Consider the following 27,793-nt stretch of genomic DNA (forward strand, 5'->3'; position numbering starts at 1 on the left):
AGGCTGCTTCATTCCCTTTGTTTGAGGCTGTTGCATTTGTTTGCTGTTAGTTTTACATTCCAATCCTTTGTCTTGTTTAGTAATTACACTTATTTTCTGTGTCACCTTCTCTTTCTTTCCTTCATCTTTTCCTTTTTCCACAATCACTGCACTTGTACTGGTAACATTCACCACATTACCTGTCTGAGAAATAGCTTGAGGTTTTGAAAGCACAGCTGTTTGGGCCAGGGAGTTTTCTCCCAGAACAGGCACAAAGGCCTGGGGCTTGCCTGGGGAGTTTCCCTGCCCAGGGTGGCCCAGCCCTGGGCTTGCACCAGACATCAGTACAAGCACTAGCCACACTTCCTCACAAGAGCTAGAGGGAGGAGCTAAAATGAAGGCAGTAGGAGAAGTGGTAACTAAGTGGGAGCTATCCTTTGTTCTCCACATCAAGTCTATATCTAAATCATGTTACATACATCTAAAGAACATTTCCAGAATACGCACATATCTCACATAAGACACTGCAAAACCTTAATTCATGCACTCCACTATTGCAATTTGCTACCTTACTGGTCTTCCCAAAATCAGACTTGAACTCCTACAATCTAATTTGCACACAGCTGCTAGAATTATTTTCCTTGCAAACCGTTCTTCCTTTGCTGAGTCACTTTGTCAGTCTCTACATTGGTTGTCTGTGTTTCAACAAATTCAGTGTAAAATTATTCTACTAACATACAAGGCTATCAACAAAATTGCACCGATGTACATATTCTCACTTGTCTCAAAATATCTCCCAACTCGACACCTGTATTCTGCACAAGATCTGCGTCTCTTTTCCACTCTCATCACTACTTCCCATTCCCGGTTACAGGACTTTTTCCGGGCTGCTCCCCGTTTGTGGAATTCCCTTCCTCGCACAATAAGACTTTCCTCTAGTCTTCAAAAAATTAAACGTTTTCTGAAAACCCACCTCTTCAGACAAGTTTATGATATTTCTCAACCAGCATCTTAATCTCCCTAGGTTACCCTATTGCCACCCTTTACACAGCCAACACAAGAAAACAACCATCTGACCAACATTGCTGTGTGACTGATCACACAGACCACTCAATACTTTTTACCTTTGCATTCTAGCCAGACCAATGTGCAATATGATGTAGCGTGTGCCCTAGTGTTTCAAACTCCCATTGTCCCATAGATTGTAAGCTTGCGAGCTGGGCCCTCTTACCTCTCTGTCTGTATGTATTACCCAGTATTGGTTTATTAATGTTTCTTCCCAATTGCAAAGCGCTACGGAATTAGCTGACGCTATATAAATAAATGTTGATGATGAGGATGATACCACCCTATACCCTCTGGAATGATCAGGAATGATATCCCTCGTTCTATCAGGCCTAGTCTCCTAGTCTGGAAATCTTCAAGAGATCTCTTAAAACCCATCTTTTCAGGAAAGCCTACCCTCCCTCTGTCTAACCTCTCCCTTGCCCTTCTCTTCCCCTCTTCATGATCCTTCTTCTTCAGCATACCTCACCCTCATTCTTCCTCTGCTCCTCTTACTACCAGCTCTTGTATATCTCTCCCTTCAGACTTCTAGTTCCCTCGCCCTAGCTCCCCACTTTGTATTTCCTGTCAGTCGGACTCTTCCCTGTAGATTATAAACAGGGCCCTCTAATCCTTGTGTGCCCCTCCTCCTGTTACGTCTGCCTTTGGCTTCCCAGCCTCACTTTTCCACCTACACACTTGGTCCTGCTCTTGGTTCTCCTCTTCTCCCTTGCCTTAGCATCTCCATCACTGCTCTGATCCTACTAGTATCCCACACTGCTAGGCACAGGTTCAGCTTGCTTTGGTTTACTCCCAACTCTCCTCCTTCCCTTTTCTAGTTTCTAGGAATGCTTCTGCACCTGTTCTCAACTGAGTTGGTTTTAATTGCTCTTTGTTATTATACTGCCCTGTATGCCACCACTATTTTGTCCATGCTCTTTGTACTGTGCTGCTGACCCTTTGTGGCACCATATAAATAAAAGATAATAATAATAATAATATACATCCCCACTTCGACCAATGGCAATGGGCACATCAGTATTAAATTTCAGTGTGCAGTTTTGCACTGCTTCTCATTTAAAAATGGTGCTCATATTCATCTACACAAATTCAAATTCACGTTAGAAAACCTATGCGCAGAACTAATGTAATGTGGATACAGAAAAATACATTCAATAAAATGGGGGAGTTATTAATAAGCAAGCCAAATAAATGAAAATCGCAAAGTGTACTATAACAATGTATCTTCTATGCTATTCTTTTCCCTCTCTGTCACTCTGATCTTGTCTTCTGTCTTCCAAACATTTTTCGAACAAAAAATGAAAATGAAGATTATGCCAAAAGCGAAAGATATAGTGAAATTATTCAGTGATGTGATCTGGCGTTTCTAATTGCCTTTGATCACTCCTTTGCATATGCTGTTGCATAGACAGGTAATCTGACATAGTATGTGGACTGTCTTAAAACTCATTTGCTAATGGGCTCTCATGTGTTAAGGGAAGCTCTAGTGATTCCTTTAATGTGTGTCAAATGCAGTTTAGCTTATTCTTCTTTGCACTGTGGAATCCATTCAATACATGGAATTGCTCATGCAACACATGCTAATTAGTACTGAATTATTGGGAGTGAAAAGAAAGCATGTTTTATTGACTAGAACCTTAGCTACACAAAAGAATGCTGTCAACTAGCTACTTTATGAGAGGTCTTAGACTGTTCTATGTATGTTCAGAGGATATTTTGAAATTGCCATTACAATTAGATGATCATGATGCCTTTTATTTTCTCCTATAGAGAAAGTCTTTAACGAGGAAGTAAAATTATGGTAACAATGTTGCCCTTGGTGTAGGCGTTTCTGGGTGAAATCTCAATGAAAAATGACCTTGGGGAAAATCGCACTCACAATGGGAATGATTTAATGGGCAATGCACTAAACTAGAAGTATTTAATTACATATTCTTAATTGTATGTGTTTTTAACTTGAACTTGCAGTTAAGATTTAAAAATAATATATTACACTAACAGATATGCACAGTAAATCATGGGCTCTTTGCTGCTAGGCAATATAATTAGATATTTCTAGTAAGAGAAAGATTCTAAAATCCAATTCATCCAATTTATTTTATATTTGCAATTCAACAGTTTAGCCAATTTGAAGGTCAAAATGCTGGCTAATTTGTTACTGGTCAATTAGAGTTCTAGCTAAATTCTGTTAAGATAGGTCAGATGTGTACAGCATGACCATTCATTTCAGAATCTTTTCACCTATCTCACTGTATTATTTCCAAGTGATGGGCTACCACTATACAGAAATATTTACTCGACAAAAAAGTAGGATATGTTGAATTTGTAATTTTCATTTTGCCTTTCACTTAACCTGCATTGGAAAAACATTAAGAATATTGCTCACGCACAGAAGAATGTAAAGAAGTAAATAGTTGTCAGCGCTTGTCCTCACCTTTATGTATCTGCAACAGAGGTGTGAGGTACATTATATGCCATATTAACGATACTCATTTTACGTAAATTATAATATATAAAAATAAAAAAATAAACTTGGATTTTATGCCACACCTACTGTAAATACATCTGGATAGCAACTAAGTCAACATTTTTGAACAAAGAGGAGAGGGAATTTTATGGTGCATGTAGCTGTCTAACCCAGTGATTGAAGTGGACATTTAGATGTGGTATGTTACATTTAGCTGCATAACTGGTGGCCATCTGGCCCTTAAAGCTTTAGGGATTTTGATAGGCTTGAATTGATGTTATACCTAATTTTAGAGATTTTTAACACTTTAATTAAAATAAAAAGACATATTAAGTGATAGCAGTATTTTACATGTGTATATCTTATGAACAGAATGGGAATTAAATCTGGTTGCAGAATTTCACTTTATGTTTTTTGGTAACGATTAATTGTCTCTATCCCGCAAACTTAAATTTTATAGCATAAACAATCATAAAATAACAAAATGCCAGCGCTTTTAAGGGCATTGTCTTACATCTTGAACCATACCTAGCCAGTCACTAAATCAAACAGACTGTCTCCTGAGGGTAGATTTATCGACCCTTCTAAAAAGGAAAAGTGGAGGTGTTGCTCATAAGAAACCAATCAGAATTCAGCTATCATTTTCTGGAATATACTGGATAGATTATAGTTAGAAACTGATTGGTTGCTATGGGCAACACCTCCACTTTTCCTTTTTAGAAGGTTTTATAAAGCCACCCCTAGGAGTCTCTTTGTCTGCAGTCTCTCTGGAGGTAAAACTATGGCCTCTCTATTCAGTTTCTCTGAGCTTCTACAAGCTACTTCTCAGTCCCTAACTTGGCGCCTCAGCTTTCCACAAAGTTTATGAGGTAACTGTTAAGGGAGACTTGAGCAAATATTCTTTTATATGCTTTTCGAAAGACTTGTGGTCTATATCAATTTCAATGTGAAATATTTTGTCCCATCTGTAATATCTAAAATAAATTATATTTAAAACAAATCTAACTTTGCAACAGCCATTCTAGATGACCATTCATTGAGCTTTCAGCAGAAGTCAATGGTGAGCGACCCATGAGACATAAATAAGTAAGTAGGAGTACTCAAAATTCACTGAGAGGATCCACTGGAATACCAGCTACAGACGACAGGTTGCATTGAGCCATCAACATTGACAACCCCACATTGTTTTTCACTTACTACAATCAACACTTTGATAAAAGTCAAGTCAGATAGGACCAAAAGTCCACATCTGTATAAAGTCCTTTATAAGCTTAATCCTACCAATTTCCACAAGCAAAGTTTGAATTTTGTTTCTCTGCTGGTGCTTCAACAACACTGCTTTGTTTGCCTTTTTGTCGACTTTGGCTTTATCCCTCACAATACCACATTCTCCAAACAACTCATTGGTATCAGCTTTTTCTCTCATACTCATCCACTGAGGACTAAGCAGCGTATCCAGTCATGGTATGTCTCTGATAGGTACCCCAGCCAAGTGGTTATGTCCTGGGAGTTAACAGCACCATGACACTCACACATGAACAGTTTGATCTGACTTTCTGTTCCCCAGTCAGATACGGATAAGAATAGTGGTCTTGATGCCATCTCTATGAACTGTTATTTATACTATATCTTAATACTATAGAATGTAAACTAGTTTAGTGTGTTTTGACACAAACAAAATGATTGGTATTTTTTTATTGTTTACGGGCACATCTTTATATTAATGTATTCGGTGGTAGTCATTCCAATTACGCAAATTCCAACAAGTTAAAGTGACACTAAAATGCCAATCACTACAATCCAGACATGCAGAAAATACAGACTTATCAAACAAATGGCAGACAACATTTCCAACAAGGCTGCTATAAATGCAGACAGGAGAAAATGCTGGCAGTGTGGTTGTCGTCACTTAAAATGGCGACAGTCACATTTCCGGTTCTAGGGGGGCAATAGAAGAACCCGTAAGCTGTATAATGTAAAACCATTAGTAAAAGAACATTGAAAAAAAAGTGTGGGGGTGCTTGCTACAAACACTATTGACCTTGGCAACGCCGGTGGTTATTGTTTTAACGATTACCACAATTCCGACTCCGAGGACACCTACAAGTAAAATCCAAATTTAGCAAAGACCGTTTTCAATATAAACAGACTTACCTGAAAACCGACGCTGTAGATCTCCAATTGGACCACTATGGTGACAGCAACTTATTCCGAATGGACAGATCTTCGGCAGTACAGTTTGACGTCATCGCGACCTCTATGAATGTTAATTTAAAGCTGCAATGTCAGGACCCAGCAGGTTAAGATTTTTAAAGACTTAACCTGACATTGCCGGTTTAAATTAACATTCATACAGGTTGCGATTACGTCAAACTGTACTGCCGAAAAGCTGTCCATTCGGAATAAGTTGCTGTCACCATGGTTGTGCAATCGGAGATCTACAGCGTCGGTTTTCAGGTAAGTCTGTTTATATTAAAATCGGTCTTTGCTAAATTCAGATTTTATTTGTAGGTCTCCACGGTGTCGGATCTTTCAGAATCGTTAATGTGTACCCAACCCAGCAATGCTATGTTAGTGTTTATAGGGAGGACCATCACCCTTTTTTTAATGTTTTTTACTAATGGTTCTACAGCCGGTTATACAGTCGACGGGTCCTCTCATTGCCCCCTTAATACCAATGCTGCCTGTCACACTTTATGCAGGAAATATCACTGACTGGTATTAACGCAACTAACCTGAGAGGCTAACACACCACCGGTGTTCACCAGGGACCCCCGCAAGGAGGTTTGGGCTTCGCTGCGTGCGATGTGCAGGTCGCGGTTCTCCCGGGAAGTCACCAGTGCAGCGATTAGAGGGTAGTCAGACAGGCCGAGTCGAAACCAAGGAAGCGAGGTACCACGAGGAAAAGGCAAGAGAGAAGTCAGGAACGGTCCAAAGGTCAATACCAGTGCAGGCAACGAAGTACAGGGGATATCCGGAAGAGAGGTCAAACAAGCCAAGGAGTCAAATACACAGGAGGTCAGGAACAGTAAACAAACTAATAGCTGGAGCTGGTAGAACCAATACTCTGGCACTCAAATGGTGCCAGAGTGGAGTTTAAATAGTGGCTGGCAGGAAGTCCTCATGGTGGAGTTCCGGCGATCAGTCTCAGCTGATCGCCGGGGAAGCGCCTGGGTTGCCAGGCAACCAAATCGGCGCATCGCGCATGCGCGAGCGCCGCGGTCACGTGATCGCGTCCCGTTGCTTAGCAACGGGACGATCCTTCCGGGCAGAATGTGTCCGTCTCCGGCACCCAGCGGAGGTGCGGATGCGGCACCTGACACTGCCATTTTAAGTGATGACATTTTCTCCTGTCGATATTTATAGTAGCCCTGTTGAAATGATGTCTGTCATTTTAATGGTAAATCTGTATTTTCTACATGTCGGGATTGTAGTGATCGCTATAACTGTCGTCGGAATTCTCGTAATTGGCATTTAGTACCCCACCCAATGTATTGTGATGTCATATATACTGCACATTCATAACAAGAGCACTGCACATTAGTAATAAGAGTATCTGTGCGCCATAGCATATGAAATGGTGAAAATTGTATCTAGTATTTGTCAGCTTTTCTGCCTTGCTTATAATTATTGGTGTCTAACCCTGCAAGGCACATGAAACTCATCAAAGAATCAGGTTAGAACACTTTTCAGAGAATATGCCAAAACCTTTTGAAGATCAATTGTTTTCATTTTGGACAGAATGCATAAGGAATGTTTCATGAGACTGCTATTAGCATTAACTGGATCATTATACTACCTTTGCTCAAAGCAAGTTGCTTAGTTTACCTTTTAATAAATGCCTTTCAATAAACACATGATTTACATTCCATTTGCAGTACTATATGTGTCCTCAGAAGTCTAGGACCTGCTAGTTTAACTTACAGCTCAGGTAAGTTTCAAACATGAACACATCTTGTCAGGCGCCGCTCGGCGGCCGCCCGCCCATCCATACAAGAACATCTGGTTGCCTAGCAACCAGACGCGTCATTTCCCCTTCCTCCCGGCCGGCCAGCCCAGACCCAGAAGCGTCTCCGTTGCTAGGCAACGGGACGCTGCAGATAGAGAGCGCTACGGCGCTGCCCTATGACTAGCGCTACGGCGCTACAGCTATTACAGCACCACTAGTGCTGAGGGCATTGGTTAGCAGCCCTATTTAAGTGCCTCTGACCTCACCTCCTGTGCCAGAGTTTCAGGTCTTTTCCTGTCCTCCAGCGTTCCAGTGTTCCTGTGTCTATCTGTTTCCTGACCCTTGCCTTCCTCCAGTTTATTGCCGTTTGCCTGTGACCATTGTGACCCGGATTGCCTTGACTACCCCTTTGGATCTCCCTTTGTACCTCGCTGTCAGAACGTTATCGACCCGGCTTGACTCACACCCCGTTTGAATCCTCCTTGTGTACCTGCATTACCCGCATCATTGCTGAACCCGCCTGTCTGATATCCCTCTCGTGCTTCGCTATCTGACTCGTGGAAGGACCGCGACCTGCGTGTTTCCTGCAGCCAAGTCCATACCTCCTTGCGGGGGTCCCTGGTGAACACCAGGGGCACGTTAGACTCCGCGCCTTCCTCCGAGTAGTGCCAACGATAGCAGGTACGCTATACTAGTCGTGACAGTAAACTCTGGCGATGACTACCGAAGGAATGGGGGAACCCTCAGCCCGGGACCTTCTCATTCATTTGGCTCAGCGAGTAGAACAGCAAGAAGCAGCCCAAGCACATCTCCTACAATGTGTTCAAGGTATCGCTACACGCTTCGATGCCTTACAAGGCTCCCTGCCTGCTGCTCCTGCCATTACCACCGCCCCAGGGGCGTCCGCCAGTGTGGTTACGGTATCCACTGCAACTTCTGGCATGCGTATCCCCACACCTGAAAAATACGATGGAGATCCCAAGAAATGCAGGGGTTTCTTGAACCAGTGCTCCATCCAGTTTGAGTGCAATGCAGGAGCATTTCCTTCAGAGCGAACGAAGGTGGCGTTTATGATCTCCCTCCTGAGTGGTCAAGCACTAGCCTGGGCTTCGCCTTTGTGGGAAAATGGAGACCTCTTCTTAATAACACCGGCTCCTTTATTGAAGCTTTCAGGAGAGTCTTCGATGACCCTGGGAGAGTAGCCTCTGCGGCCACCAGCTTGCTGAACCTGCGTCAAGGCAACTTATCTGTTGGGCAATATGCCATCCAGTTCCGGACCTTAGCGTCAGAGCTGAAATGGAACAACGAGGCGCTGGTCGCAACTTTTTGGCAAGGTCTAATCGACCGTATTAAGGACGAACTAATTTCTCGGGATCTCCCCTCTGATCTTGATACCCTAATTGCGCTATGCATTAAAGTAGACCTACGTTATCAAGAACGCACCCAGGAACGTCCTGTCTCTAAGCGAGTGGTTCCTCGTCTGGCTCCTCAATTTCAAAACCCAGTTTTGCCTATGGATGAACCCATGCAAGTAGGACGGTCCCGTTTATCCCCAGAAGAAAGAGAGAGGCGCTTCAGGCAGCGTCTCTGCCTTTACTGTGGCGATTCCGGACATGTTCTCAAGGTCTGTCCTAAGAAACCGGGAAACCCGTCCTCCTAAACGGTAGCAGGGAGGCCGGTTTAGGAGTATCCACAGTTGCTCCCTACTCAAAAAACACCCCTGAGCTTCTTATGGCAGTCACCCTGAGCACCCCTAGAGGTCCCTTCTCCACCACGGCCTTTGTGGATTCTGGCTCCTCCGGGAACTTCATTTCTGCCACTCTCATTGCTGGGCTTCAAATTCCAACTCTCCCCTTGCCTCAACCATTATCGTTAACAGCAGTAGATGGGAACCGTGTCAGCAGTGGCTCCATCTCCTACATCACGTCACCTATTCGGTTAATGGTTGGAGCCCTCCATAGCGAGATGATTCAGTTGTTGGTGTTGCCAAAATCCATCAATCCCATTATCTTGGGGCTTCCATGGCTACGAAGACACTCTCCGCAGATGGATTGGGACCGAGCTCAGGTTACTCGTTGGGGTACAGAATGTCATCATAGATGTCTACCTAGTGTTCTGCCTCCTGATTTCCAAGTTGTTGCCCAGTCCACGGTTACGGAAGTTAGCCTTCCAGCTGCATACACCGACTTCCAAGATGTATTCAGTAAAACGGAGGCCGAGTTATTACCTCCCCATCGGCCCTGGGATTGCTCCATCACTTTGCTTCCCGATCAACCTATACCCAAGGGGCGAACGTATCCCCTTTCTCGCCCAGAGACCCTGGCAATGTCCCAATATATCAAGGAGAATCTGGAACGTGGTTTTATTCGCAAGTCTACCTCTCCTGCTGGGGCTGGATTCTTCTTTGTCAAAAAAAAAGACGGGTCCCTGCGCCCATGCATTGACTATAGACCCCTGAATCGTATTACCATCAAGAATCGGTACCCGTTACCTCTTATCTCTGACCTATTTGACAGAATCAGCGGGGCTCAAGTGTTTACTAAATTAGACCTACGAGGGGCCTACAACCTCATTCGTATAAAGAAGGGTGACGAGTGGAAGACCGCCTTCAATACGAGGGATGGGCATTTTGAATACCTGGTAATGCCCTTCGGTCTTTGCAATGCCCCCGCCATCTTCCAGAATTTCGTTAACGACATCTTTCAAGATCTATTGTACACCTCCGTAGTCGTTTATCTAGACGACATCCTAGTGTTTTCTAAAGACTTGAGTTCTCATCAAGAACAAGTGAGGGAGGTCTTACGAAGACTGCGCAAATATCATCTTTATTGCAAATTGGAAAAATGTGTTTTTGAAGTTCTCCAAGTGTCCTTCCTTGGGTTCATTGTGTCCGGCTCCGGGTTACAGATGGATCCCACCAAGGTGTCATCCATCTTGAATTGGCCTCAACCGCAGAGTCTTAAAAGTATCCAAAGATTCATTGGATTCGCCAATTATTATCGACAGTTCATCCAAGATTTCTCGTCCATCATTGCTCCAATTACAGCATTAACTAGGAGATCTGCCAATCCTAAGATATGGTCTCCAGAAGCTGTTTCTGCCTTCACTATTCTGAAGAAAGCCTTTTCCTCTGCCTCTGTGCTCTCTCAGCCGGATCAACAGCGACCTTTCTTTGTGGAGGTGGACGCCTCTTCAATAGGCATTGGAGCCGTGTTATTCCAAAAGACACCTTCAGGTACCCACTCTCCATGCGGGTTCTTCTCCAGACGATTTCTTCCCAACGAGATTAATTACGGAATCGGAGACAAGGAGCTTCTCGCTATTAAAGCAGCCTTGGAGGAATGGCGGCACCTATTAGAGGGAGCCCTATATCCAGTTACCATCTTTACAGACCACCGAAATTTGACATTCATTCGGGAAGCTCGCTGTCTGAATCCTCGGCAGGCCCGCTGGGCATCATTCTTTGCTCGCTTCAACATGATTCTTACCTTCTGTCCAGGTGCTAAGAATGGGCGGGCAGACGCTCTATCTCGTTCTTTTGATGATACAGACCGCCTGAACCCATCAATTCCTCATTGCATTATTGACCCTTCGAACATCATTGCTATTACCAATACGGTGAAGGATGTTCCGCCCACAGGACGATCATTTGTGGAACCACAATTACGACTCAAGGTGTTGCGTTGGGCCCATTCGTCCCGTATCGCGGGTCACGCGGGCATAAAGAAGACCACATTCCTTCTCTGCCGTCGGTTCTGGTGGCCTACCATACGCGCTGATATACGGGACTTTATTGCAGCATGTACCATTTGTGCCCAACACAAAACTTCCAGGAAGGTCCCTGCTGGGTTGCTCCAGCCCCTACCTACACCGGATGCTCCCTGGGAGAGTATAGCCATGGATTTTATTACTGACCTTCCCTGCAGTTCTGGATTCAATACTATCTGGGTTGTCATTGACCGATTTTCTAAAATGGTGCATTTTATTCCTCTTTCAGGTCTACCTTCAGCCAGTCACTTAGCCGACACATTTATCAAGGAGATCTTCAGACTTCATGGCTGCCCTAAGGAAATTATCTCTGACAGGGGAGTGCAATTCATCTCCCGGTTCTGGAGGGCTTTCTGTAAAAAACTGGGTACGGAGTTAAAATTCTCATCGGGATATCACCCCCAGACCAATGGTCAGACCGAGCGGATCAACCAGGATTTAGAGACTTTTCTCCGTTGCTTTACCGCTGATAATCAAAGCAGATGGTCGCAATTCCTTCCCTGGGCAGAATTCTCACACAATCACCATGTCCATGAATCTACCGGGTTTTCTCCATTCTTTATTGTGACCGGGATGCATCCTATTATCCCAGATCCATTTCCCAATTCTTCCTCCTCTGTTCCAGCGGTGGACTCACTTTATCGAGAATTCTCTATCATTTGGGCCACAACCAAAGCAGCTCTACAAAAGGCATCACAGCACCATAAGATCTTTGCAGATCGCCACCGTAGGGCTACTCCCCTATTGAAGGTAGGGGATCAAGTATGGCTTTCCACTAAAGACTTAAAACTCAAAGTACCATCTATGAAAATGGCTCCACGTTTTATTGGTCCTTACATCATCTCACAAGTTATTAATCCAGTGTGTGTTAAACTAAAGCTACCGGCTTCTTTACGATGTCATAATACTTTTCACGTGTCCCTACTCCGGCCATTGGTGCTTAACAGGTTCTTTGTACCTCCATCTCGACCTCCTCCGGTTCAAACCTCCTCTGGAACAGAGTTTGAGATCAGCCGGATCCTGGATGTCCGCATTCGCTACGGGCAACAACAGTTCCTTGTGCACTGGAAGGGATTTGGCCCAGAAGAAAGATCTTGGGTGGATAAACCGGACCTTCACGCTCCTCAATTACTTAAGAGATTCCTCCAAACAAGGGGAGAAGGAGGAGGGCATACTGTCAGGCGCCGCTCGGCGGCCGCCCGCCCATCCATACAAGAACGTCTGGTTGCCTAGCAACCAGACGCGTCATTTCCCCTTCCTCCCGGCCAGCCAGCCCAGACCCAGAAGCGTCTCCGTTGCTAGGCAACGGGACGCTGCAGATAGAGAGCGCTACGGCGCTGCCCTATGACTAGCGCTACGGCGCTACAGCTATTACAGCACTACTAGTGCTGAGGGCATTGGTTAGCAGCCCTATTTAAGTGCCTCTGACCTCACCTCCTGTGCCAGAGTTTCAGGTCCTTTCCTGTCCTCCAGCATTCCAGTGTTCCTGTGTCTATCTGTTTCCTGACCCTTGCCTTCCTCCAGTTTATTGCCGTTTGCCTGTGACCATTGTGACCCGGATTGCCTTGACTACCCCTTTGGATCTCCCTTTGTACCTCGCTGTCAGAACGTTATCGACCCGGCTTGACTCACACCCCGTTTGAATCCTCCTTGTGTACCTGCATTACCCGCATCATTGCTGAACCCGCCTGTCTGATATCCCTCTCGTGCTTCGCTATCTGACTCGTGGAAGGACCGCGACCTGCGTGTTTCCTGCAGCCAAGTCCATACCTCCTTGCGGGGGTCCCTGGTGAACACCAGGGGCACGTTAGACTCCGCGCCTTCCTCCGAGTAGTGCCAACGATAGCAGGTACGCTATACTAGTCGTGACACATCTATTCATACACAATAAAAGTGAAAAAAACATTTTTGTCAGAGTTTTACACTGGTAGTATTGATACAGGGATTAACATCAAGTCAGTAAAGATTTTAGAGGTGGACAAGCTAGGCTACAGTCTGGGGAGCTACCTGAGGCTGTAGCCTAGCTTGCTACTCCTCCTCTCATTCCATATTTTGTACTTTTAAATCCCACTCTACTTTCCCACTGCTCCTTTATGTCTCTTTTTTTAAATAGGGGACTTTCCAGTGCTTCCACATGGGAGCTCTATGGTGTCAACTCACAGTGCTTGCACAAGATATACAATTCGAAAATGTCCTAGTGGACCCAGGGTGGTACATGGTGCTAAGAGGGGGGCACAGGACATTACATGGTTGTGGTGGGGGCCAGAAGCTAGTTCATAGTGATGTTAGTGGCATGAATGACCAAGCCACAAAATGCTAAATGGTGGTGATGAAAGACACAGTTGTGTTACTGTCACAATTCCTGGGATAGTCGGATCCTTGGTCTACCTAGTTTGGTGCTACTCCCTGCAGAGACGCGGAATCTAAGGAAGCAGATGGTTTTCGCCAGGGACCCCTGCAAGGAGGTTTGGACTTTGCGGCCTCTGCTCTGCAAGTAGCGGCCCTCTTAGGGAGTACTAGGCGAGACCTATAGGAGAAGATAGTAGTAGAAGGAACTAAATAAAATAGGTTAGTAATAAATACTGTTGGTGCGATAATCTGCAGATGGCGGAAGAACCACTGGAATGGTGGAGAGAATGCACTTGGAGCGATAGTCTTCGGACTGCTGACAGATACCACTAGAATGAGGAGCGATTGTCGGTGGGCGTCAGATTAATACCACTGAATGGTGGAGAGGTGCTTGGTACAATAATCCGCAGCCTGCTGACAGGTATTACTGGAATGGCGGAGATAAGGAGTGATAGTCTGCAGACGGCAGGATAATACCACTGGAATGGTGGAGAGGTGCAGAGAGTAGCGTCCGAGTTCCTAGCTGGTAGGTAATCAAAAGAACAGGCACTGTTAAAAGAAAGGCGGTGCCTTATATAGTGGGAGTGCTAGGATGTGAGCAAATGAATGAACGGCAGACGAAATAAGGAAATCGGGTCTGCGCATGTGGAACATGGTGACTGGCAGGAGCTGCATACGGCAGTCGCCGGTGAACAGATAAGTGTGCGGGCTTTGGGAAAGAAAGCTAAAATCCCGGCATATGACAATTACACTTTTCTCACCATATACCATACCATATACAGAAAAATGTAGCATACAATGCAAAGGTGCAATAATAAACTTTGCTACTTATTTGTGTCAGTTTAGCAGAATATGCAGTGAATATCAATACAGTTCAACAGCCGGACTACTATAACTACAAGAAGCCAATTCAAAGTAGGGATGTGCACTGGCCACTTTTAGTGTCTCGTGTTTTGTGTTTTGAATTCGGATTTACTTGAGGTTTTGGGTTCGGATTTGTTTCGCAAAACACTTGACGAAAGGTTTTGGTTCGGATTTAAGGTTTTGGATTCGGATTTTTTTTGAAAAAAACATAAAAAGTGTTAAAAACAAGTTTTTGGGTTTATTTTCACTCCTACACTATTATTAACCTCAATAACATTCAATAACAATCATTTCCACTAATTCCCAGTCTATTCTGAACACCTCACACCTCACAATATTGTTTTTAGTCCAAAACGTTTCACCGAGGTAGCTTTCTGGACTGCATAGTGCAGTGGTCCCGGTACACAATTTGGTACCGGGGCCACAATACCTCCGCCTTCAAATGGTCTGAATTCCACTGCACAGCTGCCTGCTCCTACATCCTCTGCAGCATATGCAGGGTGTAGTTCGAGCGTGTCAATACCTCTTGTTTTTGACGATGACAGGTCATTTTCATTAATTTATGATTTGGCAGCAACAGTCAACGTTGTTTAATATCTGATACGCCTCTATCTGGACTGCATAGTGGAGTGGCCCCGGTACCCAATTTGGTACCGGGGCCACAATACCTCCTCCAACTTTCGAGTGTAGTGTTTATAATTTATAAAAACTACGGTAGTTATTGCACGTCAATAACTCTTGTTTTAGACGACCATGGTACAGAGCATTCATCATTGAGATCCCATCAAATATGTGAAAGACAGACAGGGTCGAAGTGTTATTTGTTGACTTTGTTAACCCAAAAATTGTCGCTGTTGCAAATATTCGTGCAATGAAGAGTGACTTTTTCTATTAAAGGCTCAAGCTTTCAAGTGTAGTGTTTCTAACTTATAAACACCACAGTAGTTCAAGCACGTCAATACCTCTTGTTTTAGATGACCATGGTACAGAGCATTCATCATTGAAATCCCATCAAATATGTGAAAGACAGACAGGGTCGAAGTGTTATTTGTTGACTTTGTTAACCAAAAAATTGTCGCTGTTGCAAATATTCGTGCAATGAAGAGTGACTTTTTCTATTAAAGGCTCAAGCTTTCAAGTGTAGTGTTTCTAACTTATAAACACCACAGTAGTTCAAGCACGTCAATACCTCTTGTTTTAGACGACCATGGTACAGAGCATTCATCATTGAGATCCCATCAAATATGTGAAAGACAGACAGGGTCGAAGTGTTATTTGTTGACTTTGTTAACCCAAAAATTGTCGCTGTTGCAAATATTCGTGCAATGAAGAGTGACTTTTTCTATTAAAGGCTCAAGCTTTCAAGTTTAGTGTTTCTAACTTATAAACACTACAGTAGTTCAAGCACGTCAATACCTCTTGATTTAGACGACCATGGTACAGAGCATTCATCATTGAGATCCCATCAAGTATTTGAAAGACAGACAGGGTCGAAGTGTTATTTGTTGACTTTGTTAACCCAAAAATTGTCGCTGTTGCAAATATTCGTGCAATGAAGAGTGACTTTTTCTATTAAAGGCTCAAGCTTTTAAGTGTAGTGTTTCTAACTTATAAACACTACAGTAGTTCAAGCACGTCAATACCTCTTGTTTTGGATTATGACAGGGCATTTTACTTTTGGTTTAATTTGTTGAATTTGTTTTAATTTTGTTTTACTTTGTGCTCATGGCAAACGAATGTTGAATGGTCACATAATGGCAATAAAAGAGTTGCAAGATGGAATTGTCCTTGGGCCCTCCCACCCACCCTTATGTTGTTGAAATAGGACATGCACACTTTAACAAACCAATCATTTCAGCGACAGGGCCTACCAAACAACTGTGGCTGAAATGATTGGTTTGTTTGGACCCCCACACCAAAAAAGCTATTCATCTCTCCCTGTACAAAATAAACAGGCTCTACTGAGGCAAGATGTCGTCCTCATCCTCAACCTCTGATTCCTCTCCCCCTACAATGTGTACTTCCTCCTCCTCACACATTATCAATTCGTCCCCGCTGGACTCCACAACCACAGGTCCCTCTGTACTATCTGGAGGGCAGTGCTGTACTTGATTGAGGAATTGATAATTCATTTTTATGAACATCATTTTTTCAAAGTACTCCTTTGCCGCTCACTGACCAGGTTCCCCGCTGCACTAAAAACTCTTTCCAAGTACACACTGGAGGGGGGACAACTCAGGTAAAATAGAGCCAGTTTGTACAGGGGCTTCCAAACTGCCTTTTTTTCCTGCCAGTAACAATATGGACTGTCTGACATGTCTATTTGGATGGTGTCAGCAAAATAATCCTCCACCATTTTTTCTATTGTGACAGCATCCAATGCAGCAACAGTAGACATGTCTGCAATGGTTGGCAGGTCCTTCAGTCTGACCCAGATGTTATCAGCATCCCCGCCAGCGGCTCTTTTAGGAAAACTGAGCTTTTTCCTCAAAGCCACAGATGTGGAAGAAAATGAGGGTGGAGCTGTTGGCATGTCACGGTCCTCTTCAGAGGACAATCTCCTGACCAGCAGGTCTTTGCACCGCTGCAGACTTGTGTCCGCCGGAAACAGAGACAAAACATACGCTTTAAACCGAGGATCGAGAACGGTGGCCAGAATGTATTCCTCTGCCTTTAAAATAGTGACCACCCACGGATCCTGGCAAAGCGTACGAAGGGCTTCATCCACAAGAGCTACATGCTTGGTGGAATCACAATGGTTAACCAGCTCCTCCCTCACTTTCTCCAGCTGCTTCTGCAACAGCCTGATCAGGGGAATCACTTGACTCAAGCTGGCAGTGTCGGAACTGGCTTCTCGTGTGGCAAGTTCAAACGGCTGGAGAACCTTGCACAACACTGAAATCAGTCTCCACTGCGCTTGACTCAGGTGCATCCCCACTCTTTTGCCTATGTCGTAGGTGGCGGTGTATGGCCTTTTGCTGCTCCTCCATCCTCTGCAGCATATAGAGGGTGGAGTTCCAGCGCATCACAACCTCTTGTTTGAGGTGATGGCAGGGCAGGTTCATGCTTTTTTGATGTGCCTCGAGCCTGCGGTAGGAACTGGTAGAATGCCGAAAGTGTCCAGCAATTTTGCGGGCCACCGCAAGCATCTCCTGCACACCCCTGTCACTCTTGAGGTAATGCTGCACCACCAAATTAACGGTGTGGGCAAAACATGGGACGTGCTGGAAATTGCCCATATGCAATGCCCGCACAATGTTACTGGCGTTGTCTGACACCACAAATCCCCAGGACAGTCTAAGTGGGGTAAGCCACTGCAAAATAATTTCCCTCATTTTCTCTAATAGGTTGTCAGCGTTGTGCCTCTTATTAAAGCCTGTAATACACAATGTTGCCTGCCTTGGCACGAGGGCATCGGGCTTGCCAGACGACGTTGATGGCATTTCATCGTCTATGTCATGACTAGTGGCAGCAGCTTCAGCATTAGGAGGAAGTGGGTCTTGATCTTTCCCTACTTTATCCTCCAAATGTTTGTTTTCCATTATATGTAGCACAAGAGAGCGTACCCCTAAGCCACACACACTCGGCAAAGCCTTTAAAAATTATATGCGGTACAGGAGAATACCACTGGACTTATACTGCTGAATCAGTGAACTTTGTAATATATCAGTACCACTGGACTTATACTGCTGAATCAGTGAACTTTGTAATATAGCAGTACCACTGGACTTATACTGCAGAATCAGTGAACTTTGTAATATAGCAGTACCAATGGACTTATACTGCTGAATCAGTAAACTTTGTAATATATCAGTACCACTGGACTTATACTGCTGAATCAGTGAACTTTGTAATATATCAGTACCACTGGACTTATACTGCTAAATCAGTGAACTTTGTAATATAGCAGTACCAATGTACTTATACTGCTGAATCAGTGAACTTTGTAATAGCAGTACCACTGGACTTATACTGCTGAATCAGTGAACTTTGTAATATATCAGTACCACTGGACTTATACTGCTGAATCAGTGAACTTTGTAATATAGCAGTACCACTGGACTTATACTGCTGAATCAGTGAACTTTGTAATATAGCAGTACCACTGGACTTATACTGCTGAGTCAGTGAACTTTGTAATATAGCAGTACCATTGGACTTATACTGCTGAATCAGTGAACTTTGTAATATATCAGTACCACTGGACTTATACTGCTGAATCAGTGAACTTTGTAATATAGCAGTACCACTGGACTTATACTGCAGAATCAGTGAACTTTGTAATATAGCAGTACCACTGGACTTATACTGCTGAATCAGTGAACTTTGTAATATATCAGTACCACTGGACTTATACTGCTGAATCAGTGAACTTTGTAATATAGCAGTGCCAATGGACTTATACTGCAGGATTGTTTTGGGATATTTTTTTTTTTTTTTTTTATAATTACTTTTTTTTAAAAAAAATTTATAACTTTTTTTGAAATTTTTTATAATTTGGGAATAATGGGGAAATAACAATGCCCTTAGAAGGACAGAGCACAGGACACAGCACCACTGGACTGAACAGTATACAGCACAGGACCCAGCAGCACCACTGAACTCAGAAGGACAGAGCACAGGACACAGCACCACTGGACTGAGCAGAACACAGCACAGCACAGCACAGAACTGAACAGCACAGCACAGCACAGCACAGCACAGCACAGAACTGAACAGCACAGCACAGCACGAGATATAGCAGGACAGAGGACCACCTAACACAACCTCCCTCTACCCTGATCAATGCCCGTGTGAAGATGGCGGCGACTAGCGGGGAATTTATAGGATCCGAGTATCGCGAGATCCGACAGCAGGATTATGACTCAGAGCCTCGGTTTCAGTTTTGCAATTGGCGGGAATACCCGGATCTGTCTCGGATCCGGCTCGGATCGGCAACGTTCGGGTGGGCTCGGATTTCAGATATCCGAGCCCGCTCATCTCTAATTCAAAGTAATAGTAGCGAGTAGTGAGATGAAGTCTAGGTCATACAAAAAGCAGGTCATCGAAATAATACAAGGTCAGTACACTACCACATAAGAGGAAACTGGATCAGAATGCAATGAAGACAAGCACATTAGGGGGTAAATGTATGAACCTCTAGGTATCAAAACAAATTAGCTTATATATGTGCTTATGTGTGCAAAACCAGCAATTATGGTAATCAAAACTTTAAGATCATTACCAAAGCATCATGTTGAAACACAATGCATAACGCTACTTGGCACCTTGTGGCTAATTGAATCTGCCCCATAGTGTCCTTAGTCTAGCGTGCTGCATAAAAAAAAGTGTGTGTTTTGTTAGTGTAGTTGAGAGTTGTGGGGCCAAAGGAAAAGAAGCATATTTTTTGAAATGCTACTGGCACAGATTGATATCTGACCCACACACTACTGAAGGCAGTACCAAAATACCACCACATCACGGATGCTCATTACCATCAGGGACCTAGTAAGCATTGTAGCCAGGACTATTAGATTTTTTAATGGACAATAATCATACTGTAACAGCTTTTTTTCAGTGAGCTCTAGGAGAAGCTGCCTTAGCATGATTATTATTATTATCCTATAAGCACTGAGGTTTTTAGTACCTTCTACTATATATAGTCAGGGCCAAAAGTTTTGAGAATGACACAAATATTATTTTTCACAAAGGCTGCTGCCTCAGTTTTTATGATGGCAATTTGCAAATACTCCAGAATGTCATGAAAAGTAATTAGAAGAATTGCAAATAATTTCAAAGTCCCTCTTTGCCATGACAATGAACTTTATCCCCAAAAAAAACATTTCCACTGCATTTCAGGCCTGCCACAAAAGATGGTGATTCTCTCGTTAATACAGGTGAGAGTGTTGACAAGGACAATGCTGGAGATCACTCTGTCATGTTGACTGATTTAGAATAACAGACTGGAAGCTTTAAAAGGAGGGTGGTGCTTGAAATCAGTGTTCTTCCTCTGATAACCATGCGTATCTGCAAAGAAATATATGCAGTCATCATTACTTTGCACAAAAAGGGCTTCACAGGCAAGGATATTTCTGCTAGTAAGATTGCACTTAAATCAATCATTTATCAGATCATCAAGAACTTCAAGGAGAGAGGTTCAATAGTTGTGAAAGCTTCAGGGCACCTAAGAACATCCAGCAAGCCCCAGGACCATCTTCTCAAAGTTGATCCAGCTGTGGGATCGGGGCACCACCAGTGCGTAGCTTGCTCAGAAATGGTAGCAGGCAGGTGTGAGTGCATCTGCATGGCAAAGACTTTTGGACGATGGCCTTGTGTCAAGAATGCCAGCAAAGAAGCCACTTCTCTCCAAGAAAAACATTAGGGACAGACTGATATTCTGCAAAATAAATGAAACTGCTGATAACTGGGGTAAAGTTATTTTCTCTGTCAAATCCCCTCTCAGATTGTTTGGGGCATCTGGAAAAAGGCTTGTCCGGAGAAGGAAAGGTGTGCACTACCATCAGTCCTGTGTCATGCCAACAGTAAAGCACTGAGGCCATTCATGTGTGGGGCTGCTTCTCAGCCAAGTTAGTGAACTCACTCACAATTTTGCCTAAGAACACAGCCATGTATAGAGAATGGCACCAAAACATCCTCCAAGAACAACTTCTCCCAACCATCTAAGAACAGTTTGGTGGCGAATAATGTCTTTTCCATCATGATGGAGCACCATGCCATAAGGCAAAAGTGATATATAAGTGGCTCAGGGATCAAAACATCAAAATTTTTGGTCCATGGCCAGGAAACTCCCCATTGTGAACTTGTGGTCAATCCTCAAAAGGGCGGGTGGACAAACAAAAACCCACAAATTCTGACAAACTCCAAGCATTGATTAGGCAAGAATGCGCGGCTGTCAGTCAGTATGTGGCCTAGAAGTTGATTGACAGCATGCTAGGGCGAATTGCAGAGGTCTTCAAAAAGTAGGGACAACACTGCAAATATTGACTCTTTGTATAAACATAATGTAATGGTCAATAAAAGCCTTTGACACTTATGAGATGCTTGCCATTTTACTTCAGTATACCACAGCAACATCTGACAAAAGGTCTAAAAACACTGAAGCAGCAAACTTTGTGAAAACCAATACTTGTGTCATTCACAAAACTTTTGACCATGACTGCACATATCACATTTTGATGATCATAGCACTTGGCTCAATATCTTCTGGTAATAAGTGTCAACCCATATTTAAGGAAATGGAGGTCCCGTGAGGGAGTAATCTTGTTCCCTGGGACTATGTAATATGCTGGGCATTTGAGGGATGTATTGTATGTTTGGCAGTTGAAATTAAGGATAATGTCATGGGTCAATGGTGAAGTGCTTGGTTTAGCGCAACCTACATGGTGGTTTGGAGTCTAACAGAGCAAACAGTGTTCACCAGTGACCCCTGGAAGGAAGGGTAGATGTTGCGGTTCTACCAGTAGGCAACAATCAGGACTCAAGCAGGTGGACTGTGCTTACTGAATGGAGTGGAAATAGGTAGTAATAATCGGAAGACAGGAATGCTGGAGTCCAAGTATACTAGGCAGCAGGATGTCTGGATAGACGAAGAGGTGAAAGTCAACACATCAGTGCACAATGCTCCAGGTAATGCTGGGAAGCATGATAGCTGGAACTGGTAGTTGTAGAGTTCTGCAACAAGGATACACTGAGGTCCAAGAACGCTGGGCAGCAGCGGGGCAGGATCAATGGTGTTGTGAGAGATAGCAGCAGAAATACACGGTGGTCCAGGGGAAGTTGGGAAGCATGGTAACTGGAACAAATAAGTGTAGTTTTCTGCAACAAAGATTCACACCAGGAGTAGGGAAGCTGGGCAGCAGGATGGCTAGATTAGCAGCAAAGGTTAGGAGCCAGTAATTGACACAACCTTCAGGGAGAAAGACTCAATGAATTGGCATAGGATGAATTAACCAGGTGCATTAATTAGTCTGGCCTTTAGAGGGCAGTGTCCAGTGGGCAGAAATGGAACTCTTTAAAAGATTATTATTATTACTATTATCCTTTATTTGTTAGGCGCCACAAGGCTTCCGCAGCACCACACATAGCACAAACAGTAGACTATACAGGGTATAACAGTACAGAACAATAAACAAAAAGTACTAATACTTCAGAAACTCCAGGCAGGCTGATGCAATAAACATGGAGCAGAAGAACAGGTAAGGAGACAGGAGGGAAGAGGGCCCTGCTCATGCGAGCTTTCACCCTAAGGGAGGGTTAAACAGACCAGGCACAAGAGGAGCCAGTTGAGGCAATGGGAGAGAGGGGAGAAAGAGCGGAGGAGATGGGGGTTAAGTGGATGGTTGGTAGGCTTTGAGAAAGAGGTGAGATTTGAGTGCACGTTTGAAGGAGCACAGAGTAGAAGAGAGGCGGATGGAGCGAGGGAGGTCATTCCAGTGAAGGGGGGCTGCACGGGAAAAGTCCTGGATTCTGGAATGGGAAGAGGTGATCAGAATGGAGGAGAGGAATGGCAGTAGAGTGAGAGAGAGCCTTGTAAGTGGTGGTGAGGAGTTTGAAAAGAATTCTGTAGGGGAAGGGGAGCCAGTGTAGGGCAAGGCAGAGAGGGGAGGCAGAGGAGGAGCGGCGTGAGAGGTAGATGAGTCTTGCGGCTGCATTGAGTATAGAGCCGAGGGGGGAGAGACGATGGGAGTAGGGGAGGCCGGTGAGGAGGAGGTTACAATAATCGAGGCGGGAGATGATGAGTGCGTGGATGATGGGTTTGGTGGCCTCCTGAGAGAGAAAGGGACGGATGCGGGCCATGTTGCATAGTTGGAAGCGACAGGCTTGGGCGAGGGAATGAATGTGGGGGGCAAAAGAGAGAGAGGAGTCAAGGGTGATACCCAAGCAGCGGAGTTGGGTGGCAGAGGAGATGGTGGTGTTGTTAACGACAATGGAGAGGTCATGGTGGGATGGGAGGTTGGGAGGAGGAAAGACAATGAGTTCAGTTTTCAAAAGATGGGTCGGCACATGTGCTGACCTGATTTCAAATATGGCGCTGTCCTCTGGTAGCTGCAGCTTTCCCACGCCGAGGAGGAGCAGAGGAGGGAGCCACAGGTAAGAGAACTGGAGCCTGACCAAGTGATTGTGGGTCTGGTGTGTGATAAATAATTACAGTGTCAGACTGGGGCATGGAAAGCAATGGTAACAGCATACAAAATAGTCTGTGGTCTGCTAAAGAAGCATGACACGCTGCCGGAGAGGGATGACTGGTCACTAAAAGGGAGAAAAAAATTAAGAATCACTGCCCGAGTCATCAAGTTATTTTTCTTTCCTTTGGCAGTGTCAGTGACTGTCCTGCTCTCTTTTACCTTGTTCTTGAGGTTTTCACTCCCTGCTGCTGCTGGTGTCATAAGCTCAGTAGCTGTTTGCCTAGATCCTTGAATATTGGTGTCCTGTTTGGAAAAAGCTAGTAGTACATGAGATATGGAAAGTCTAACAATGAATGATGCCTCTAGGCTTTCTTCCCCCGAAATCAGTCCTGAAGTTAGCACCCAATTTTTATAAATAGGTCTATTTCTCTCAACATGCTCTGACAGTAAATTAATAGTATTCACATTTAATAAATAAACCTCCTTCCTCCCCACCTAAACAGCCCTGACATTATATAATTAGCATGATGTCCACTGCTTGCATTAGCATGATTTGTCCAATCTATTCTCATTATAACATGATCAATAATGGTTTTATTGCTTATGTGGTACACTCATGATCTTCACGGTTTTTCACACTACCACTGGCCCACTCCGGTTCCTCTACAATGAATTGAGGACACACCAGTGACTATTTTCATCATAACATAACATAGCACATTGGTAAGCATGTTTGCCTCAAGCTCTAGGGTCATGAGTTAGATTCAAACTAGGGCCCTATCTGTGTGAAGTTTGTTTGTTCTCCCACAGTTTAAAAATAAATAAATATTCTAGTTAATTGTCACTTGGGTACAGATTGGAATCCTCCCACAGTGGGGCCCACCCGGTACACGGGTTGGCCAGTCCAACCCTGCCTCCTCCCCAATACCAGTGTGTAATATTAGTACACTCCTCACCCCAATAACAGTGTGTAGTATTAGTACGACCCTCCACCCCAATAATAGTATCTAGTGTCCATACATCCCCATCACACCCCAATAATAGTGTGTAGTGTTAGAACATTTTCTCCCCCCCGGTTAGTATGAAAGCAGCACTGTAGAAAACTACTAACCTGCTATTTGGCATATTGATGGATCCTGGATCCGGCTTTTCCAGCTCCTTCGGCAGCAGCTGCTCCTCCCAGCAGCAGCTCTTCAATTCATACAGCATCTTAAAGTTAACCATAAATGACCAAGGCACTTAAAGGTGCAGAGAGCCAGGTGGCTTGGCTCTATGCATTGTTTGTCCGTAGGTTAACTTTGCCCCACCTCAGTGCCAATAGAGGATTTCCCCGGTACCCCTGTGGGCCAGTCTGACGTTGGTAACTGTGCTCTATAATATGTTTGATGAAATGTTATTGTATCTTGAATGTTTGCTTATTATACTGAATAATCAAATCTATTGTTTTATTATTGGTAGCTAGACATTTATTTAAATGTATGCCAGAGGAAGCTTACACAAGATAGTGCCAGTTTGTGTTTTAAGCCCTCACTGTTAATGCTTGCTACTAGCTAGATATGCTTAAGAATTTCAAACCAGTTAAAAATTCAGATGAATTTCACCAGTCCAATGGTAACAAACATGATTGCTTTATAATAGTCCATAGTCAAATTTATGATTTGAAATTTTCAGCTTGTGTTTGCAATGCTTAGTTCACATATGTAGTTAAAATCCACCAAATGCGAAGAAAGTTTGTTGTTCACTGTTTGCGATAAAATTAGTGTTTTAATTTTTTTTTAAACACTATTTAAATTATATTTTTAAATAAATATTAGGTATTTTAAAAAAAAATTAATTTGAACCTCGAACATTTCTGTGCTTGAAGTTTAATGTTCGTGGGTTCGCCGTTTGTGCTCAATATTCGGTTCGCAATTAAAAATGAAAAACAAATTTATTAAATTTAGGTAGAACATGTTTGAGCCAGTTTGCAGATGTGGAAACTGACTCGACCATGTACAAATCAGTTTGATTGTGTGCAAATCAACTGAATCATGGTCACGCAGTCTCGGACATGGTCGATCCAGCTGAAGCATGTTTGAAACAAAACCAGAGAAAAAATAAGCCCACGCTCAGTATATCCCATATTGTATATGGTACAAACTGCGTGGCAATATACATGCCCATATAGATATACAAAACAAAAAGACAGTTGTCAGCGCTTATCCTATACACTGCATATCTGTGTATATCTAGCAAAATGAAAACAATGGGTATTAGTTCATATTTTGATCAAAACATTTAAACCTGAATCCCAACGTCAAGGGTACCTCATTATATGCAGGTCCTACACTGACCTTTATGCTTTAAACACCATTAAAATGCAGTTAAAATCAGATACACTCACCTCCCAGGAATAAAGGTTTACATCTAGCAATGGCTGACTTGTGAGCCACACCCAAATATGCCTTAAATAGGCTTGAAGGACAACTGCTATGACAATAAGGCAATATCCTGAAACAAAACCAGAGAATAAATATATATACGTATACAAAACAAAGAGACAGTTGTCAGCGCTTTTCTTTACAATGCATATCTGTGTGTATATAGCACATAGGTCAGTGTAGGACCTGCATATAATGAGGTGCCCTTGATGCAGGCTTAAATGTTTTGATCAAAATATGATTTAATACCTTATGTTTTCATTTTGCTAGATATGCAGTGTGAAGGATAAGTGTTGACAACTATCTTTTTGTTTTGAAACATGGTTGAACCTGTTCAACTTTCTTGCATATAATTTGAATATTTTTATCCAATCTAAAATTCAAGAGATTAAGTGTTAGGAACCCCTCCAGCCAGTACATCAACACCCGGAGTCTGCTCTGAAGTCTGGTGTTCGCTGGAGCCCCTAGTGGTGGGGACAGACTTGGCCGCAGCCAACAGAGGGTCGTGAGTTCTGCACTGACTGGGGAGAACCCAGCGATAGAGTATAGGAGTAACCAGCAGAGTGAAGTCCAAGCAAGGGTCGAGGAATGGCAGCAAACAGAGTATCCAGTAGACTAGCTGAGGTCAGAGGTCACAGGCAAAATAGCAGCATCAGAGTCCAGGCAATAAATCAAGGGGCACAGGCAGACAAGCGTAGTCAAATATTCAAGCAAGGTTCGGCAACGGTAAACAGGATCAAGGATAAGCAGGTACAGAGAGTGAGCAGGCTGCAGCACTGGAGCAGGAACTATAACCGGCAGTGAGGCCGAGTCCTCACTGCCTTAAATACTATGATGGTCAAATCAGAAAGGAGGAGCACAGGCTGATAATCAGCCTCAGGAGGCTGCTGATTAATTACTAGCTGGGAACTAGCATAGGACATATTACAACCAGGAACATGTATGAATGACAATATAATCATGCAAGAGCTCCCCCTGGAGTTGGAGGATGTCTGTCACGGTCGTCTGAATTTCTTGATCCGATTCGGGACCCTTGGGACTAGCTGGAGCAGGAGTGAAACAGAACTTAGCAGCCTGAATGAACTTCTTGCTCATGTTCGTGCTGATTGTAGAATATAGCAGGGGAATTAGCAGTCTGGAAATGTAGACAGGAACACTGCACTTGTAATGCAGTCAGGAACACTGCACTTGTAATGCAGTCAGGAACACTGCACTTGTAATTCAGTCAGGAACACTGCACTTGTAATGCAGTCAGGAACACTGCACTTGTAATGCAGTCAGGAACACTGCACTTAGGAGTGCAGACAGGATTACTGCACTTGTAATGCAGTCAGGAACACTGGAGCCAAGAACTATCCTCTGGAGAGAAGTGTGTTGTTCTGGCAATGAACAGATCACAGCAGCAGGTTTAAATAGGATGTCCCAAACAACTATTGGCTGATTAGTTCATGTGATCACAGCTTCTGAATCTGGTTGGTTAGGACTGATCACCTGACTGCATCCAAGATGGCCGCGCCCATGCAGCAGGACAGACAGTATGAGTTTGTTTACAAATGAAGGTGTGGAGAACGGGAATGCTGCAGATGACCAGAAGGGACCCAGGTAGCCGTGATATGACAGCGGCGGATGAGGTAAGTGCGGCTAAGATCCCGATTTGTGACAGTACCCCCTCCCTTACGAGTGGCCACTGGACACTTAGATTGGGGCTTAGTTGGAAACTTGCGGTGAAATTTTTTGATGAGAGATGGAGCGTGAACATCAGAAGCTTTGATCCAGGCCCTCTCTTCTGGACCATAGCCTTTCCAGT

This window comes from Mixophyes fleayi, chromosome 7 (assembly GCF_038048845.1).
Source record: "Mixophyes fleayi isolate aMixFle1 chromosome 7, aMixFle1.hap1, whole genome shotgun sequence".
Classification (NCBI taxonomy): domain Eukaryota; kingdom Metazoa; phylum Chordata; class Amphibia; order Anura; family Limnodynastidae; genus Mixophyes; species Mixophyes fleayi.